The sequence below is a fragment of the Rhineura floridana genome, chromosome 7, assembly GCF_030035675.1.
Source record: "Rhineura floridana isolate rRhiFlo1 chromosome 7, rRhiFlo1.hap2, whole genome shotgun sequence".
NCBI classification, from domain to species: Eukaryota; Metazoa; Chordata; class Lepidosauria; order Squamata; family Rhineuridae; genus Rhineura; species Rhineura floridana.
Window position 1 is genome coordinate 13,511,851 of NC_084486.1, and position 15,590 is coordinate 13,527,440.

Consider the following 15,590-nt stretch of genomic DNA (forward strand, 5'->3'; position numbering starts at 1 on the left):
TACTGTCAGCCAGTTCTCGGATCTCCAGGTGCTGCTTTTAAATGCTAGGTCAGTCGTTAATAAAAAAACCCTTATCCACGATTTGATTGTGGAGAAGGGTGCCGACCTTGTGTGTATTACCGAAACCTGGGTGGGTGGGTGAGCAGGGAGGAGTTGCTCTTTCCCAGCTTTCCCCACCTGGGTATTCGGTGCAGCACTGTGGTAGATCTGAGGGCCAGGGAGGCGGGGTTGCTGTGGTGTATCGGAGTTCTTTCTCTCTCACTAAGCACCCTGTCCAGACGGTGACTGGTTTGGAGTGTCTTCATCTTGTGCTGGGCCAAGGAGACAGATTGGGAATACTATTGGTGTACCGCCCACCTTGCTGCCCAATGGCTTCCCTAGCTGAGCTGACGGAGATAGTCTCGGAGGTACTGTTGAGATCCCCCAGACTTGTGGTACTGGGGGATGTCAACATTCATGCCGAGGCTGTCTTGTTCGGGGCAGCTCAGGACTTCATGGCCTCCATGACAACCATGGGGCTGTCTCAAGTTGCTACTGGCCCGACGCATGTATCAGGACATACTCTTGATTTGATCTTCGCCACTGGTCATGGAGATGGTGATCTGAGGGTGGGGTATTTTTCATCTACTCCATTGTCATGGACAGATCATCGCTTGCTGAGCTTTAGACTCATGGCAACCCTTTCCCTCTGCAGAGGTGGGGGACCTATTAAGTTGGTCCGCTCCCGGAGGCTTATGGATCCTGTTGCTTTCCAGAGCGCTCTGGGAGTTTTTCCGGCTGATAGCACTGGCACTCCTGTCGAGGCCATGGTCGATCTGTGGAATGCGGAGATGACCCGGGCCATTGACACGATCGCTCCCGTGCGCCCCCTTCGGTGCAGAACTCAAACAGCACCGTGGTATACCCCAGAGCTGAGAGTGATGAAGCAAGAGAGAAGGAGGCTAGAGTGCAGGTGGAGGCGAACTCCTGACGGATGTAGTCATTCTTTGGTGAGTGCTTCCACTAAGTTGTATGTAAAAGCGGTTAGGGCGGCAAAAAAGTCATATTTTGCTGCCACCATTAGATCATCTCTTTGCCGCCCAGCGGAGCTTTTCAGGGTGGTACGAGGGCTTTTACATTCTGGCCCTCCTGATACTAAGGAAACATCGGAAGCTCGCTGCAACGAATTTGCGGAGCACTTCCAGGATAAGATTGCTTGCATCCGTCGGGACTTAGACTCTGATGTTATGACAGATGACTCCATTGAAGTGTCCAGAGCGCGGTCTTGTCCTTCATTGTTGGATGAGTTTCAGTTGGTGCAGCTCGAGGAAGTGGACAAGGTGCTTGGAATGGTGCGGGCGACCACGTCTGCCCTTGATCCTTGCCCATCTTGGCTGGTGAAGGCCAGCAGGGCTGTAACCACTGGCTGGGCCAAAGAGGTGATAAACACCTCCTTGAGAGAGGGAGTAGTCCCTGGTAGTCTCAAGGAGGCAGTAGTGAGACCTCTTCTAAAGAAACCTTCTTTGGACCCAGATATTTTGAACAACTATAGACCGGTGGCGAATGTCCCTTTTTTGGGCAAGGTCCTGGAGCGGGTGGTCGCCGGCCGTTTCAATCCGGTTTTAGGCCTGGTTTTGGCACTGAAACAGCCTTGGTCGCCCTGTATGATGACCTTTGTCGGGAGAGGGACAGGGGGAGTGTGACCCTGTTGATTCTCCTTGATCTCTCAGCGGCGTTTGATACCATCGACCATGGTATCCTTCTGGGGAGGCTCGCGGAGTTGGGAGTTGGGGGCACTGCTTGGCAGTGGCTCTGCTCCTACTTAGCGGATCGTCGCCAGAAGGTAGTGCTTGGGGAACATTGCTCAACACCCTGGACTCTCCATTGTGGAGTCCCTCAGGGGTCGGTCTTGTCCCCCATGCTCTTTAACATCTACATGCAGCCTCTGGGTGCGGTCATCAGGAGTTTTGGAGTACGTTGCCATCAGTACGCTGATGACACGCAACTCTACTTCTCCTTTTCACCTTCTTCAGGTGAGGCTGTTGATGTGCTGAACCATTGCCTGACCGCGATAATGGACTGGATGAGAGCTAATAAACTGAAACTTAATCCAGACAAGACTGAGACACTGTTGGTGAGCTCTTTACCTGCCCAGATGGTGGATGTTCATCCTGTTCTAGATGGGGTTACACTCCCCTTGAAGGAACAGGTTCGTAGCTTGGGGGTCCTTTTTGACCCTTCCTTGTCGCTTGAGGCTCAAGTGGCCTCGGTGGCACGGAATGCGTTTTACCATCTTCGCTTAGTAGCCCAACTACACCCCTATCTGGACAGTGACGATCTCGCCTCAGTTGTTCATGCTCTGGTAACCTCTAGACTGGACTACTGTAATGCGCTCTACGTAGGGCTGCCCTTGAAGACCGTTTGGAAACTTCAGCTAGTGCAAAATGCGGCAGCCAGGTTGTTAACGAGGACCCGCTGGTCTGCGCATATAACACCTGTCCTGGCCCGCCTGCACTGGCTGCCTATTTGTTTCCGAGCCAGATTCAAGGTGCTGGTTTTGACCTATAAAGCCTTACACGGTGTGGGACCACAATACCTTGTGGAACGCCTCTCCCGCTATGAACCTACCCGTTCACTTCGTTCAATATCCAAGGCCCTCCTCCGGGTACCAACTCATCAGGATGCCCGGAGGATTGTTATTAGATCTAGGGCCTTTTCTGTGGTGGCCCCCGAACTGTGGAACAGCCTACCTGTGGAGATACGCCTGGCGCCTTCGGTACTTTCTTTTAGGCACCAGGTTAAGACCTGGCTATACTCCCAGGCATTTTAATGTTCAATGTGTTTCATTTAATTTTTTTTTCATTTAACTTGTTGCTGATTTTATTGTAATTTTATTGTAATATTGTATTTTAATCTTGTTTTGTTCACCGCCCAGAGAGCTATTCGCTATGGGCGGTTTAAAAATGAAATAAATAAATAAAAATAAATAATAAATTTCTCTACACAGAACATAATATCTCAGTCCACAAAGGAGTTTGTTTCATTCTGAGAGAGGGGAAATATATAAAGAAACTGCAGCAGCAGAGCCCTAGTTAGACAACACAATTTTACATATTCCTTTTATAGGACACACTTCTGAACACTAAACACTGGAACGTTCTTTGCTCAGTTATGCTCTTTTTTTTTTTTTCAATAATTTTTATTCAGATTTTCATAAAACATACAAGACAAAATCATAAAACATTCAAAGACAAAAAACAAAATCAAAAATAGTTAAACAAAAAGAAAAAAAGAAAGAAAAAAAACAAAAATAAAAAATAAAGAGTAAAATATTGACTTCCCATTTGTCAAAGATCAAATCAGTTATAAGTCTATAATATATAACAATCCTGTCTCTTAAGTCATATTATAAAATCACTTTCCTCCAGTAGTTATCTTACTTAATCATCAAATCTCATAAACATTACTTTATTCTTTCCACAAAAAGTCAAAGAGAGGTTTCAATTCTTTAAGAAATATATCTATCAATTTTTTTTTCCAGATAAGCATATCGATTAATCCATCTCATTACTAATTATGATAATCTTATTGTCATAACCATAGTCAAAATAAACATTTCAATTAATCCATCACATCAGAATCTGTTAGGTTCAGTAATTTCAGTAGCCATTGTTCTATTATCCCTATTAGTTCCATTTTCCATCTTCCATCTTCAGTAGTCTTGTTAAGTCCAGTAATTTCAGTATCCAATCTTCCATTATCAGTATTCCATAATAATCTTGTTGTCAAAGCCATAGTCATATAGTAAGAGTCTGATGGGAATTACCTCTATCCCAAATATTTTCTTGCCATCCATTCTGAATAGGTTGCTGAAATACTGCTGTAAAATCATATCTCTGTTCTTTTTTTCAAAATACACTGGGTCATCTCTTGAAAGTTTTTCCATTGTCACATGGCTGCAGTTAATTCCATAGATTTTCTCTATATTGGGCTCCATCACATCATTCCAGTCCAGAAGATTATCCATGCCATTGATAACTTTATCTCTAGAATCTTCATTAATTTCTTCAGAGATAACATTGAGTTCCAAACAATAGATTTTATTTCTAAAGTCCATAGACTCCAAATCTTGTTCCTGTTCCACGTTTGTTCCAATCTCCGGGATCTCCTCTCTCACAGGGACCCCTGTTCCAGTCTCCAGGGTCTCCTCTCTCACAGGGACCCCTGTTCCAGTCTCCAGGGTCTCCTCTCTCACAAGGACCCCTATGTCTTTAATCTCCTGTGTCTCCAAACAATAGATTTTGTTTCTAAAGTCCATAGACTCCAAATCTTTTTCCTGTTCCACGTTTGTTCCAATCTCCGGGGTCTCCTCTCTCACAGGGACCCCTTCCAGGGTCACCTCTCTCACAGGGACCCCTATATCTTTAATCTCCTGCTTCATTTTACTCAATTCAATTTTCAGCTCCTTACAACCCTGTCGCAGGTTTTGTTTCGTTATCTCAATCTCATCCATTATTTTCTGAAACATAGTTATTTCCAGCTTCTCAGCCACTTTCTTAATTGCCATTTTAAAAGAAAAATATAGGAAAACCACTTCTTATTTCAGCAACAATTGGGTTAATACTCCAAACTTGGTGACATCACAGTATAAACAGAGCAGACAGCCTTATCTCTCCATGCTTAAGTAAACAAAATGCAGTTCCCAGGATCGAAACAATTAATGGCGGTCGTCAGGAAACAGATTCGTCAAAATAAAATAGACCAAAAAGAGAGTAGTCTCAGACAATATAATATTCTTCAAAATAAAAATCTGGAATAGAAATCCCTCTTCTGTGTATATCTTTAGAATGCAAATCCAGGACAGCTTTTTGCAACAAAAACAGAGATAAGCTATTAATTAGTGAGTAGCAGAGAGAAGTTATGGCTCCCCAGTGAGATGTCAAAAACCGATCAATCTGGCAAATCTCTTTTAAACAGCAACAATTTAAGTCAAGTAAAAGAAAAATATAGAAAGAAGGGTGCTTGCCTGTTAGTGCGTTCTCTCTTAGAAGATAAGATGAACGTTCGCTTTATCAGATAGAGCTTGTTGTTAAAAATCCGTCCCACCTTCGTCGGCTGGACCTCGTCCCATAAATTAATGAGATCTGGTCGTCCCAACAAAAATAGGCTTTGAGGTTAATCTCTTCGTTTCTCCCTACCCGGGAGAAGTTTAATCAGTCAAAAAAAGAAAAAATCTGACTGATATATCTGAATAAGCTTCTTTTGAGGCAGGAGCCCGTCTCAAAAGCAGGCACAGGCTAAGTCACCCTTCCCGGAACGAACTGCACGCTCAGTTATGCTCAAAAGGTAAATAATCATAATTTTTAGCATGTACATGGGACACAAAGCACTTGGCAAACATTATGTTGCTAATCTGTATGCAATTCTTGTAAGGCACTTTTTCCATATTGAAGGAGGGGGCCAGAGGCTGAACGATAGGGACTACTAAAGAGGTTGTGACTGGTCTTACATTCTCTCAGTCTTAACCACACCAGCCTATACTTGTTTATTTATTTAAAGAATTTATAAACCACTTACAATTGTAAACCGCCCAGAGAGCTTCGGCTATGGGGCGGTATACAAATTTAATAAATAATAATAATAATAATAATAAGATAAAATGTCTTAGTAGTAAACAAGAGTATCTGAAAATACATAAGATAAAATCAGCCATAAAACAAAATTAAAAGGCTAATAAAAATCCCTTCATTGTAGATCACATTGGCTGAAGACTAAAAAATAAAAAAGTAGATGTAAAGATAAGAAAAAGATGGTGAGGATTTTCAAAAGAGTCATACTATGAGATTTCAGCTTGATTTAGTTGAGGCGGGATTTCCCAAATGATTTAGAGAAGTAATGATTCATCATATACAAAGACTACTTTACCTTGGGGTTCATTCATAGTTGTTACTTGCGCCTATGAAGTAAATTGTCAGCAGATCGTGTGAAAACACTCATGGATCATATAAACACATTTCTGTAGCACTCACCCTGTGATAACTTAATTTGACCACATAGTAGTTGTCATTTGTCATTGCTTACCTCAAGTGCAGAGATCTTCAACCTTCCAACCTTCCTTTAGCCCCAAACCTGCAAATGGGATTCACGTTTCATCTTTACTATTACTTTCCCCCCATCCATATCTTCATTTCTCTCCCCTTTAAACTCTATTTCAACTTGGCTCTTTTTGCTACAAAAAGACTCTGATACTGATATAGGGCAAGTCACCTTAAGTAAGGTTGCAAGCCACCAGTTGCAGACCAACTATTCTCTAGTTAATTATCTATAGCCACCACTTAGAAGTAGGCTTACAGTTATGTAGACGGTAATCACAAGAGCATGGGGATAACACGTTCTGGACGAATCAATCAACAGTCTTAGCTAGTGCAGTAAACACAGGCACAAATGGCACTAAATCCTTAACTGTTCAAGGAATGCCAATCATACCATAGTATAAACAAAAAACATTCAAGCTGCAACATGCCATTTAGAAGCAAAATCCATTGTGAATAGGGCTGGCCCTTGACATTTTGATGTCTGAGGTGAAGGACAAGATGATCTCCCTCCCCCTGGCATCGGGACAGCATCCGACACCGCATCTGAGGCCAGCAGGCTAGCTTAGGGGGCACAGGGCAGGGTGCGTGGCACACACACGTGTCCTCCAATACTGCTCCCTGCTCTGCCTGACACATGCTCCCTGCTCCAACGCAGGAACTATGGCACCTCCTTGTTTCATGTGACTAAAGCAACACATGCACAATGCCTCTCTGCCAGCTTACTCAGTCAGGAGTCTTTCTCGGTGACTGTGATGCACTGGGAGAAGGCAATTAAGTAAGCCAGCCAGCCCAGGCCATCAACAAGCAAGCACTGCTGCCATCTGGGCACCAGTTCAAAAGGACAGGAATAGCTGCAGGGTTCAGGGGGACTCATACACACACTCCCCAGTGTCTACTGCCTGAGGTGGCCATCTCACTCTGCCTAATGGTAGGGGTGGCCATGAAAGTGTCTCAACAAAGCCAGCTCTAGCAGCAGCCTCAGCTGAACAGTAATCCAGTTCCTGTGGACACTGTGAAAGAGATCCTCACTGCATCCTTGCCTAAATGCTACAGGGTCATTGTACCTGGAGTGGCCCAAAGAACAAATCCTGCAAAATTGTGATATCACATTGCTATGCGAGTTCATAGAGCAGAGTGGCAATCATTCATTTGAATGGGCTAAATCATGCATGGCTGTGTGTTAGACCATGGATGGTGTGTTTAAATCAACATGTCTAAATATCCCTTGACAATCCAAAGACAGACAGACAGATAGACAGACAGACAGACAGACAGATAGACAGATAAACAGATAATCTATCTCAGTGGACTGAAGTATTATTAATTCAGCTGTACCCTGCTCCAGAATTCCAACCTATGAATTCAGTTGCAATTTCTCTGTGAAGAGGAATTCCTTGCAAAAGAAAGCAAACAACATTGTTAGGTCTTGAGTCCCTTCTAATGTTCGACACTTCTGATAACAGAGAGCATATATCATGTACAGAGGACAGGAGAAACTGTTCTTGTTCCTGAATTTAATTAGTCTAAATGTTTGTTTTTCAATGAGTGTGAAACTCTTTGTGTTGATCTTGCAAACAGCCTCTAAGAGGCAGGTTGATATCAGTTTCACTGTGACAAGAGACCTTCTATACTGAAGGGCCAAGTGTGTGTGTGGGTACTTTGGGGAATTGCTGGGCTTTGGAGTGGAAGAGGAAAGATTTTGAAGGTTAGAGCAAAGGTTGTGACATTTCTGTTTCTTTAGGAACATTTTCACTGGCTAAAGAAAACATCTTTCTGTTTTTTGTACAAGTGTGTGCTTTCCCACAGATTGCAGCACTCCTGGATTTATATTTTTTAATTTAGAAGCTATTGGTATTCATTTCTGCAGTTCTTAATTTTTCAAGCAACTATTTTTACAATATTTGAATCCTGGGGAAACTGCCCATATCCACATTTGCCACAGAGCCTTGACACTGTGATGGCCTCAGACCAGGAATTCTTGGAGGCAGAGTTCCCTGATGTCAACAGCCTTGAGGAGATGGATCCACTGACTCCCTGATTTGTCCCATGTAGAGCCATGAGCACAGAGCCTGCATCTCCTCTCCTCAACCCCCAGAGACACTTTGCCACCAGACTCTGATGAATGGTCCACAGACTCCTCAGAGGGTCAAGAGAATCCTTGAGGAGATATTCCACAGCTAGGGCCTAGAATACGCCAACTGCCATGGAAGGCATCAACCCTTTAATTGGCCAGATGCTGGATTTAAGATGTGGGGTTTCTAATCAGTGAATATATACCCCAAGCTATAAAGATATGCCAGTTGCTCCAGGATGCTGCTGAGATAACTTGCATATTCTGCTTCAGCTATAGGATCACTAACTCTAGTCCTGAAACCAAGACCATGGTCCCTCTCCAGGGTGCAATCCTGGAACTACTGAGCTCTCCCTTGCTTGGGCTGCCACCTATCCTCTATGATGGGTATCCCCATCAGGACAGGCACATTGCAAAGACTTCTGGCGCATGTCCACAATTTACCCGCAGCACTAGCCAAGTGCATCAAGCTTCACTGTTGTCACAGTTAAACTGAGACTGTAACCCAGAACATACGCAACATACTATGGCAGCTGCATATTACTGGGGGTGAGGGAGATTGATCATGGTGAACAAGCTTGTCTTTCAGGGAAGCCCATTTTCCATTATTGATCTTCTCATGGAGAAACCCCTAATACATTTTCAGAGAATCCTAACATTCTCCTGAACATGGTTTGAGAACCACTGAGCTAGAGCAATGACTACTGAGGGAGAAAGAATATACTTTTTTCCAACAACAGAGGCCTCAATTCAATGGATTGTCCATTCAGTGCCCTTGAGAATTGTCCCATCTTACCCTGTCGGCTTATTGCACAGGATCATATTTGGGAAATAGTGAGAGGTAGATGGTGAGAGAAACTTGCATTATTTAAAAGCTTTGCCCTTGTGGGGATATGCTTTTGAGTTCTCAGTTTCCATTTATATATTTTTCTTATTTGTTCCTGGATGTGCTGGCAATTTCAGATGCTATGGTTAGCAGTTGGACCTCTGCGCTGACCACTGATGTGAGGCCTATGTCAAACATCTTTGGACGAATAAATAGGTTTACTTATTTATTTATTTATTTATTTCTTAAACTTATATATCGCCCGACTAGCAATAGCTCTCTGGGCGGTTAACATAAAATACAATAAAATTACAGGATCTGATACAACAAGCATATAAAAACTACACAATCTAAAACCAAGTTACAAACATTTAACTAAGATTAAAATGCCTCAGAGAAGAGAAAGGTTTTAACTTGGCGCCGAAAAGATGATAGTGTCGGCGCCAAGCGTACCTCCTCGGGGAGACTGTTCCACAATTCGGGGGCCGCCACGGAGAAGGCCTTAGATCTCGTCACCACCCTCCGGGCCTCCCTATGCGTCAGGACCCGGAGGAGGGCCTTCGTAGTAGACCGTAGTGTATGAGCCGGTTCGTATCGGGAGAGGCGTTCCGACAGATATCGTGGTCCCGCGCCGTATAAGGCTTTATAGGTTAACACCAACAATTTGAATCTGGCCTGGAAGCGTATTGGAAACCAGTGCAGGCGAGCCAACACAGGTGTTATATGCTCAGACCGCTTAGTTCTTGTTAGCAGTCTGGCCGCCGCATTTTGCACCAGCTGTAGCTTCCGAACCGTCTTCAAAGGTAGCCCTACGTAAAGCGTGTTGCAGTAGTCCAAACGCGAGGTTACCAGAGCATGTACTACTGATGTAAGGTCCTCCTTACTCAGGTAGGGACATAGCTGGGCTACCAACCGAAGTTGGTAGAACGCATTCCGTGCCACCGAGGCTACATGAGCCTCAAGTGAGAGGGAAGAGTCTAAAACGACTCCCAGACTACGAACCTGTTCCTTTAGGGGGAGTGTAACCCCATCCAGGACAGGGTATATATCCACCATCTGATCGGAGAAACCATCCACCAACAGCATCTCAGTCTTATCAGGATTGAGTCTCAGCTTGTTAGTTCTCATCCAGTCCATTGTCGCGGCCAAGCAACGGTTCAGCACATCGACCACCTCACCTGAAGAAGATGAAAAGGAGAAGTAGAGCTGCGTATCATCAGCGTACTGATGACAACGCACTCCAAAACTCCTGATGACCGCACCCAACGGCTTCATATAGATGTTAAAGAGCATGGGAGACAAAACCGAACACTGCGGGACCCCACATTGGAGAACCCACGGTGTCGAGCAATGTTCCCCAAGCACTATCTTTTGGAGACAGCCTGCCAAGTAGGAGCGGAACCACTGCAAAGCAGTGCCTCCAACTCCCAACTCCGCAAGCCTCTCCAGAAGGATACCATGGTTGATAGTATCAAAAGCCGCTGAGAGATCAAGGAGAATCAACAGAGTTACACTCCCTCTGTCTCTCTCCCGACATAGGTCATCAAACAGGGCGACCAAGGCTGTCTCAGTGCCAAAACCAGGCCTGAAGCCCGATTGAAATGGATCTAGATAATCGGTTTCATCCAAAAGCGTCTGGAGCTGGTCAGCAACCACTCGTTCCAAGATCTTGCCCAGGAATGGAACGTTCGCTACTGGTCTGTAGCTGCTGAAATCTTCTGGGTCCAAGGAAGGTTTTTTCAGGAGTGGTCTCACAGCTGCCTCTTTCAGACAGCCGGGGACCACTCCCTCTCACAAGGAGGCATTTATCACTTCCTTGGCCCAGCCAACTTTTCCCTCCTTGCTAGTTTTTATTAGGCAAGAGGGGCAAGGATCTAGTACCGAAGTGGTTGCACGTACCTGTCCAAGCACCTTGTCCACATCTTCGAACTGAACCGACTGAAACTGATCCAACAAAACATGACAAGACTGTGCTCCAGACACCTCGCTAGGGTTAACTGCTATAAAATGGGAGTCTAGGTCCCGGTGAATGCATAAGATCTTATGCTGGAAGTGCTCAGCGAACTCATTGCAGCGGGCCACCGATGTATCTACCGTGTCCTGTAGGCCTAGATGGAGTAGCCCTCGGACGACTCTAAAAAGCTCCACTGGGCGGGAGAGAGCTGACTTAATAGTGGCGGCGAAATGTTGTTTTTTTGCCGCCCTCACCACTCCTACATACAGCTTAGTGGAAGCACGAACCAGCGCATAATTGCATTCATCGGGAGTTCATCTCCATCTCCGCTCAAGCCGCCTCCTATCTTGTTTCATTGCTCTCAGCTCTGGAGTATACCAAGGAGCTGAATGAGCTCTACAGAGGAGAGGGCGCGCAGGAGCGACTGTGTCCACAGCCCAGGTCATCTCCGTATTCCACAGATTAGCCAGGGCTTCGACAGGAGCGCCAGTCCTATCAGCCGGAAAATCCCCCAGAGCCCTTTGAAAACCTTCAGGATTCATTAGTCTCCGGGGGCGGACCAATTTAATAGGTCCCCCACCCTTGCAGAGGGGAAAGGCTACTGAAAGTCTAAACTTCAGCAAGCCGTGATCTGTCCATGACAAAGGAAGAGATGTAAAACTCCCCACATCCAGATTACTATCCCCATGTCCAGTAGCAAAGATAAGGTCGAGAGTATGCCCCGATGTATGTGTTGGGCCACTAACATATTGGGACAGCCCCATGGTTGTCATGGCGTCCATGAAGTCCTGAGCCGCCCCAGACAAAGTAGCCTCAGCGTGGATGTTGACATCCCCCAATACTAATAGTCTGGGGGATCTCAACAATACCTCCGAGACCACTTCCGTCAGCTCAGTTAGGGAAGCCATTGGACAGCAAGGTGGGAGGTACACCAAAAGGATTCCCAGTCTGTCCCTCTGGCCCAACACAAGGTGCAAACACTCCAGACCAGTAACTGCATGGACATGGTGCTTGGTGAGTGAGATGGAACTCTTATAGACCACAGCAACCCCACCTCCCTGACCCTCAGATCTACCATGATGCTGAACCAAATACCCCGGTGGGCAGAGCTGGGAGAGACTAACTCCTCCCTGTTCGCCCACCCAGGTCTCGGTTATGCATGCCAGATAGGCTGCCTCGTCCATAATCAAATCATGGACAAGGGAGGTTTTATTATGTACCGATCTGGCATTAAAAAGCAGCAACTGGAGATCTGAGAGTTGGCTGAGAGGACTTTACTTGCAAGTAAATATGCAGAGGATTGTGCCATTTGGCTATAATCCTGAATACACTTACTTGACTGTAAGCTCCATTGAACATAGTGGGACTTACTCCCAAATAACAAGAGAGTTGCATTGCCAATTGTGAACTTTCTCCTCTGGTGATTAAAGTTTCGTTCACAGACTTAGAAGTATATTCTTGGAAGAAAATCGGTTATATAACTGTGCAAAAACTGGGGTGGAGGTGAAATGTCACATTCATTTAGTCAGGCCTTCTGTGAATAGAAGAATGATAAGGAAATCTGGGGTTTCACATACCATGCATGCTAAGGATATTAGTGAGGGTCACATATGGGGAATTAAAGGGCTTTTGCAGTTAATGCATAGCAGAATATCCGTCTTTCTGTCCACCGAGTTGAAATATGCCTCATTATCCCATACTTCAGTATTTGAATAACTGTCAATATGTGATCTTATTTTTTACACTCATTTTGTGTCCTGTCCAGGGTAAACCCAGGGTACTACCACTAAAGACCACCTTATTTCCAAATTTAGGTATCTCTGTTCTGGTTCAGAGATGGTCAACTTACGCCTGGGCTGTACTGCTTTAGTCTGCAGGTGGGGACTGATATCACTAAATCCTCCTCTGCTCAACAAATTCAGAGCAGATATTCGTGCTCATTTTCTATGTGTAGCAATATTTTCTTTTCTTTTACTTTGGTAGGGGGAGGAGAAAATTCCATCCCATGACCTGCAGTCTGAGGTGGGCCAGTCCAGATACAAGTTTACCACTTCTGTAAGAAGTAGGATATACTAAGGGACTTTGCAATAAGATTTTTCATACTCTGGGTGAGTCCATGCTGGAAAAAGATTCTCTCCTGCAAGGAATCCTGCTAACAAAGGCACCTTGCAAGCACCAGGTGCAAAAAGCCCGAGGTAATTGTCTCTAATTGTGAGCTTCTTGTTAACACTATAGTTAGCTCAGCCAGAGTTGCTCACAGCATCCTTTCATGTCAATGGGAGCTACATGCATGAATTGAGTGGAGAATGGGGCCATTTACTTTGCACTCCCTTGAAGCAAACCTTATTGAGCTGATATGCTGGGAGGTGACTGTTTTTAAACAATATCCAACATTTGCATATGTTAAAATGTGGCATTAAGAATTTTCTTTTTGCAAGTTGTTAGAAGTCCAATTAGATTTCTACAAAGCTGTACCTCCTTGGAGATAATTTTCTATTATCAGAGGAAGATGCATATGATGAAATATTGGTTTTCATATGCAAATTATCTCACCTACTTTTTACAAAAAAAAATGCTTTGGGAGTGAATGCTTTTGCAACCCAAGATTGCAAAAGTTAGAAAAGTTTGGTGTAATGGACTTTATTTAATTTCTACCCAGCCTTTCAATCCAAATGGATCTCCAAGGCAACATACATAGAACACCAAAATGCAACCAGGCCCATTAAATCCTTTTAAAATGTCCAATGAAATCAAAGCCACAATAATAAATAAATAACCCCAAAAGATGTCTATAATAGAGCATGCACAAATGACAGGTCGAAAGCTATACAGAATAAATGTGTTTAAACAGCCTCCAAAAAGCTATGAGAGAGGTAGCTTGGCAGTCTCCTTTGGGCAAGGAGTTCCACAGTGAAAGGACCACAACTGAAAAGGCCCTGATTGCACTAAGACCCCGAACCCACCTGCAGGGGTAGGAAAGTATGTCTTAATGATAGGCAGACCAATTCTAGGGTTCCTAGTATGGCTGGGTAGAGCAGTACAATGGGACACAGGAGATTGGGGCAGGGTTGAATCCCATCCCTGGATAACAGAAATAATATAGTCCCAACAAAAGCAAAGCCTACCTTCTGGGTGTTCCGATGGCAATATTAACCTGAGATGTAAAAAGAGGACTAGACCCCAAGGTCTCACACTTCAGAGGGCAGAGCTTGGAAAAGTTCCTTTTTTGAACTACAACTCCCATCAGCCCAATCCAGTGGCCATGCTGGCTGGGGCTGATGGGAGTTGTAGTTCAAAAAAATAACTTTTCCAAGCTCTGTCAGAGGGTGATATTAAACAACAAAACCACAAGGACAGAAGAGAGTAAATTCTCACTGCTGAGATAGACTGTTCCTGCTCAAAGCTATTGGGGAAAAAATAGATGACTCTGCTGTCCAATGCCACCTATATCTGGTCTTTTTTCCTGCCCCACCAGCAGTATTCTGTCGCTGAATGTGCTTTACTGTGTCAGGCAGTTGCAGAGACAGGGGCAATGAAAAATGGCAACTGTGCCACTCTGTGTCAGGACTGCTGTCCTCAATAAGGCTCTGAATAAGCTGATAATAAGCCTTTTCATAATTTCCTCTTTAAAATGCTCTTGACTGTTCCATACTAAAATGCATGCCAAATCATTTAGCATTATTATAATATCTGGTGACATATTACAAGATCTTGGATGCCCATTTTTCGCCTTTCAAGATTGTGCCCAAGGAAGGTGTCCCTGTAATCTCACCCTATATATGCTATCAGGGATGAATTATGGCTATTAATCTCCTTTCATTACTAATAAATACAAAGAGGGAAAGAGTGGAAACTGTGCTTATCTCATCTATATATGCCCCATTGAAAGCAATATCACAGATATTAGTGATTAAGGTGAGTTCAGTACAAAGCAAGGAATTTGATTTGCAAGCTCCTGGATTTTGTCAACTTGAGTTACAACATTCAGGGAAGCCTCAGATGTGCAAGCGCGCGCGCGCACACACACACACACACACACACACACACACACAAAGTGTAAAGTGGAAGGAAAGAGAACAGGCAGGCAGGAAAAGTGCCACTGGCCATATCACCTCAGGCTGCAATCTTGTCAGCTCTCATAAATTAAGCAGGGTCAGTCGAGGTCAGTTAATGGATGAGAGGGTGCCAGTGATTCTCATCTGTTCAACTCAAAGCAGAGAATACTACAGTCTTCCTGCACAAAAAGGATACAGCTTTGGCGGAATGCAGGGCCAGCTTCAGGATTGCGGGGCAGGGGGGAAGGCTGGGCAAAGCACCCCCAGTAGGTTCCTTTCACTTGGAAGATATTGGGGGTGCAAAGTAGTAATTCTCCCACTAGTTTCTTGGGCACTCATGCAAAGATTACCCCCTAAGTATCCATAGGATCACAGGCTTAGAATTCTCATGCAGTACAGAAAGAGCATGCATCTATGAGCCGTTTTTCAAAGGCATCTCCACTCCACCCCTATTTAGGGTTGCCAGATGTCCACTTTTCACCTGGAGACTCCAGTTTTGGGGAATCCTCTCCAGGTCTCTGGTCACCTTAATCTCCAGACTCTCAGCTTTCATTAAAAAAAAAGTTTCTAGCTGGTCTGGTTTCTGAGATATACACTAAAACATCAGCAC